A 6000-nucleotide genomic window follows, 5' to 3' on the forward strand; every position below is an offset into this window, starting at 1 on the left:
TGTGAAAAAACATCTATGACTGAGTAACCTATGTGGAGTCCTGCCTGGGCTTTTTTGATTTTGTTGTTAGATGTGCATCGCTGAATGAAATACTGGTAAAAAGTTTATTCAAGATATCTTTGAAAAATACCTCTGCAATTGCTACGATAATTTGATGAGCCTGTTAATGTTTTTTCCCCTTTATCTAGGAACGTGCGTAATATGAAACATTTCGTTCAGTACTCTTTCAATATATGGGCATGTGCTAGAAGTCTTGCATTTTATTACTTCGGTTACTATTTCTTCTGGTATATCAGACTTTTCTGATCTGACATTTTAGATACCTTGAGACCTTCAAATTCACAAATAGAACTTTCGAAAATACCTTCTGGAGTATCCGTCATATATTTGACATGGTGATTAGGTTTTCAACGGGTATGATGCAGTAACGATATAAATTATTCATAATATTGATGATATGAGAAAGATTCGATTTCTTGGTAGAGTATATGAGTACTTACACTCAGACAAATACATTTGATTTAGTAACAAATATTCAACTTCTAATATATTTTTGCTATTGCATGGTCTGAAATGTCTTGACATCTTGTGATGTATTTTCTTTCAATGTGTATTCAAGTGAGCAACATCTAAAATTAAATTCTCTAATTGAACACCTCGTATCCGAAGGTTTCACAGCATATAAAGAAGACCCTTTCATTTGCTTTATCATCAGCATCTTAAGAGACCTCGTGTGTTGATCAAAACTGTTCAAGCAGTCTTGCCATATATAACGTCGGCTTTAGTTTATATAACTTATATTGGTTTTAGAAGATCTTGCTTATCGCATTATCAATTTCAAATAAAGAAAAGAGAGAAGTAATGCCATTAATGCACGTACGTAAGGGCATTATATTTGTTCCATATAAAAGAATCTGCTTTTCCATTATACTCTTAACGCCACATGAGCTTAATGACGACAGAAACTTTACTAGTAAGTGTAGATAATTTATAAAAGTATAAGTAGTCCCGCAGATTATTGGAGCACAAACAAATCGGTGATATTGCGAGTGTGTATGCGGATGTATTATTGTTTAATGATAAATGTTTATACGTGAAACTTCATGTACATGACTTTTGATTCTCTATAAGAAACAGTTGATAAAAAGTGTTTTATTCATATATAACATAAATGTTACCAATGAATACGTACAAATGCTGAAGCGCAATGTTCTGAGGTATTTTGTAAGTAATAACAGAGAATACATCTGTCCTAGACAAAATTCTTTCAACCATGAAAGTTTCCTCTGCGCAGGTACTTAAATCTGCCACAACGCTTTTTTTGCATAGCCACTCTAGTTTGACCCCATGGAAAGATTTTGCCCATATAGATTTTAGAATATAGTATCCAGTTTCTCATCCATGCTTATTATATTGCGGTTTTACCTCCACTGAGTGGACTTTGTTCACCTCCAACTACACGCCTAGCCTTCACTCTCCTTTGATGGCGATTCTCCGACAGCTGGTCTCCTGAATGTATTCAAGTCATGAATAAAACCCACGTTGGCACGTTGTTGGGCAAGGATATCGTTTTATGCCATATATGCGAGATCATGTCGGTTACATGCTGAATCAACGCGATGGTTCCGTCGGTTATCGTGCCGTCGTACATACAACCGTGATCCAGGCCAGCAATAACTTATGCAGGGAGATCATTTTCACTAAGATGTATAATCCACTTTTTGTTCCACACCTGACCCAAGTTCTAGCAATTGTGGATGCACGGTTAAGAGTTAGAACCCGAATTGGGTTTGCGGTATACATTTTGATGCGGAATCACAAGCAATATGAATGAACGATTATAAGTTATACAACAATTGACTTTCAACATGGCATCACAAAAGAGAAAAGACTTCACTATATTTGATGCGAGATCACGTATGTAAATTTGGGAGCGGCTTTACTGCTTGCACCATCAGCGAATGACCAATATTGTTATGTTGCACTCAAAGATTTCATGAAAGCGCTTGCTTTCTTCGCCTACAGTTGAGTTCTTTTCGAGAACCGATAAAGCCTCTGCGATTCATGACCTTGATGCAGATGATGCAGAGCATAATAATATTGTCGTATAGGACAACGTGATGCATGGCCGTCAAGACACTCGGACGAGCATGTTGGTTTGAATATTTGATAGTGGATAGTACAACCTCTGCCTGAACCAAGCCTTACAGAAAATCTCCGTGGGAAGACATTTAACAGAAATAATAAAGTTGGAGGATCGACTGGAAATATTCGTGAGGTCGCTTTTTGCTGGCAACCACGCACCAAGTCATAAATGAGGTCCCAAAGATTTGATATCCGTTTCTTACTAACGATGGCATGGACATCTAAATCGTTAACGCACGAACTCACTGTAGAAGTCGATGACGTATATATGGATCTTCGTTCGTGCAACACGTAAGATGAGTCCTGGGACATTTCACGTCTTACGCGAAATATATCTTGCGATGCAGCACGTCGTTGTAAATACGATCTCTGGCGTTACTTCGATGATCACGATCTCGCCTACAAAACCAGAATTCTACGCGGTTTTCTGTATACCAATCACTGTGGTGGAATTTAGCATACTCGATATTGCATTAGCATCGTTTTGCGAATATTACAGTTGGCCAAATATCCGATTAACACCGTTTGAAGGCACTGACTCAAAATAACTCGCTCGTGTTCTCCTTAGAGAGTAGTTGAGAAGGTACAGCGAATATTACTGTACTTTCCACGGGTTCGTACACCATTGAGTCAACAAATAATTAAGATCCAAATGAGGAATTCTTCGGTGACCGTAAAAGACTCTAAAGTCTATATAAGTGTAACACGAGATTACCGCAGACAAACAGATCTTACGCAAGGGGCACAATATTGTGCCAGATACTGTCAGGAAAGCCTCGACAATGCAAATTAATTGAACTGGTGACTTCAGCAGTGGCAATTACATAGACTCCGGCTGGACGACGCAAGAATCGCAGGGCTAAAATTTCTTCGGGTTTTTCCCAAATGCGTTCGCGGGTGATCTGCTGACAATTAATGAAATGGCGCTCATGAACGTCCCATGCCACATTTCCCACTGGATATACATTCGTTTCACCCTTGGAAACCAGGACATGCACGTATAATACCTTCGAGGGTAGAGTTTCAAAATAAAAAATAAAACGTACATTAGAGATCGACCTGATATTTAATACCATATTTAATGACAGTACTTGCGTGGACGTGTGATATTCGTGTGTGTTTTCAAATCAAGAAATCCCATGTATGTGACATATTACGGAAATATACTCGGCGATGTTGTCTGGGATTATTCACACAGGCACACCAGTGATGCCATGACCTCGCGCAACATCAATTGCGAAACAAGTTTCAATCAAGTCATTGATAGCAACAAAAACCCTGGCTTAAAAAAATTGGTATTACAAACGGTCGAATTGATTTGAGATCGACTACGACAAACAGTGACTAGGGCACCAACAAAGACCGTTGCACTTTCACGAACAGCAACAATGCCAGTCCTGGTCAGTGAAAGCATCAATAAAGCTGCTCGACGATGTCAAGCGCAAGCCAGCATTGATTCGCGGATTGCAAATTCAAGAATGGGAAGCAGATTAATATTGTGGATAGACTTCAAAAGGTATGAGACTAAAACGATAAAGTATAAGCAAAAGCTATGGCAAAATTCAAAGATGTCTTCGATACTGCTTTTGACATGGACGTGCCAGTTATGATAGATCGAAGCATACAAGTTTTTCAGTAGTATTCGTACCTGGCTAAGGGGCTTAATTATAAAGAAGAAACAGAAGTACTAGTTCATGAAAAGTCCTGGTATCATTCTCCCGTGTGAGAAATTCTTGGAATTTGATGGAAAACTCCCAGAAAACGATGATACTGATTACCTCAATAATACCTAAATTGGATTTTGTCAAAAACAGTGTTATGGCATTGTTGATCAGTATACGTAATTGAGAAACTTTGACACTGTCATGACGATTATTGGACTCGCCAGATACTGTAACGATTACTGGTCAGTCTTTGATGTTTCACAAAGTTTGACGACGCACATTATATACTCGGGTAATATCGAAATCGTGCAGACACCGCATATGTAGATACAGAAGATATACTCACCAACACCAATGCAAATTACAACTTTAGATTTTTATAGTGTCGAGGACAACTTCACGAACCTTCATTTCGTTTCTTGAGCGATTCCTTCCATTAAAAGAGTGGTGTTTCCAGAGAGTTTTGTAAGGCTAATCGGAGCCACACTTACAGTTAGGTTATACAAAAAGGGCAACAGGAATGATGCAAAATGACCTCACTGGAGGTGTTGATGGCAAAATTGTGTTGTCAAAATTAGCATTGTGGATGCCTGTGATAATCATTTCAATGGCTGCAAGAACATGTTTGTTGTTCTCGTTTATGAGTTCTGGAGACACATGACCACTATCATTTCTCATGCACACCACGGACTCGTATACGGGCGATGCTGAACAGTTATCATGGCCAATAACCACCCAACATGGTGTCATCAGACCACGACATGTATACATTGCATTTCAAACTGTGATATTTGTACGGTCAGTTGTAGTCATCAGGAACCCTCCGAAGAAATTTTTCTTGACTTCACAGTCATGTCGCACGTTCACATCACAAGCCATGGTCGTATATGGGCCGAGACCAAAGGGTTGACATGGGTCGGCAGATTTTCCAGTAAGAATTCGTTGTCACAAATGTTTTACTTTTCGTTGGATCACCTGGACATGTAGAGAAAGTCCGTGGTCGACGTGCACTTTCATGCACGTGTAACTCAGCATCCCTTTCCCCTTACATAGTGGTGGAAGCGGATCTTCTAGACGGTCAAGATGACACAGTCGTCTACCGCTGTTTATTAAACTCTGCCGTTACAAACTCTGATGGACACCCCAATATAAGGAAATCTTATTGTTGAAGCACTGCATGCACTCGTGGGAAGCATAGCCTGTTTACCGACATTACTACGCTTATTTGCATTGACACTTTGAAACTACGCTTGAAACATGTACGAAATGTGTGTTGACATTTCGGTCACGCAGGTGGTGAACCCGACGTGACGCTGATTTGGATGTGATTAGGTTTGCAACCAAAGCGGATTTAGCCGAATTTGAAATCCGGGTTGCTGTTGGCGTTGAACTGGGCAAGCTCATGATTTTCCAAAATCAAACTGGAAAACAACTAGCATCCAACGTGGACAACAACGACGTTGTTATGAATCCGCGAATAGCCATCGCAAAATAACCTGGCTGAAATCACAGAGGATGAGGAAATTAGATACGCCGATGTGTCGATGAAATTTGTAAAACAAAATTACATAGATTTTCCGAGGCTGAGATGAAACAATGCAGGAATGTGAAAATTAACAAGCGATTATCTTATATCAAGGTCATGTCTAGCAAGACCTTATTATTAAAAATCTATACTGATGGTAGTCCACACACATAGTTCAAGATTGATTCATTTTTATTTGGTTCCTACAGTGTTTCAATGTCGCCGCTTGAGAAGTTGAAATGATCCATTTAGCAACGTCCGAAAGACATATATAGTCCTTAATTCCTAGTGTGATCTATTTAAGTTATTGTATAAAACACAGTTAGTAGCATTGAACAAAGAAATTCTACTCTTTGTAAGGTATTCTGAAAAAACATAATTAGTCATACATCCGTAGTGATTAAGTCATAGATATGCAGATCTGTCTCTCTGTCTGCCTGTCTACCATTTAATTATTTTCAACATATGTAAAGCTGTCTACGCTCGGGTGATGGTTGTACATGAAAATATTAACGCTACATTTGCAATATCATGCAATGATTAATGATAGCCTACACATTGCTTGTTTAGCTTCAGAATCGTCATTGCTACCTAAGGGTAGTCGATGCACTTCGTTCCATATTAACCTAGCAAAGATGTGTAAGACTGAGACCTAGACAGTTGTTT

This window comes from Sinohyriopsis cumingii, chromosome 16 (genome assembly GCF_028554795.1).
Source record: "Sinohyriopsis cumingii isolate HCF-2022 chromosome 16, ASM2855479v2, whole genome shotgun sequence".
NCBI classification, from domain to species: domain Eukaryota; kingdom Metazoa; phylum Mollusca; class Bivalvia; order Unionida; family Unionidae; genus Sinohyriopsis; species Sinohyriopsis cumingii.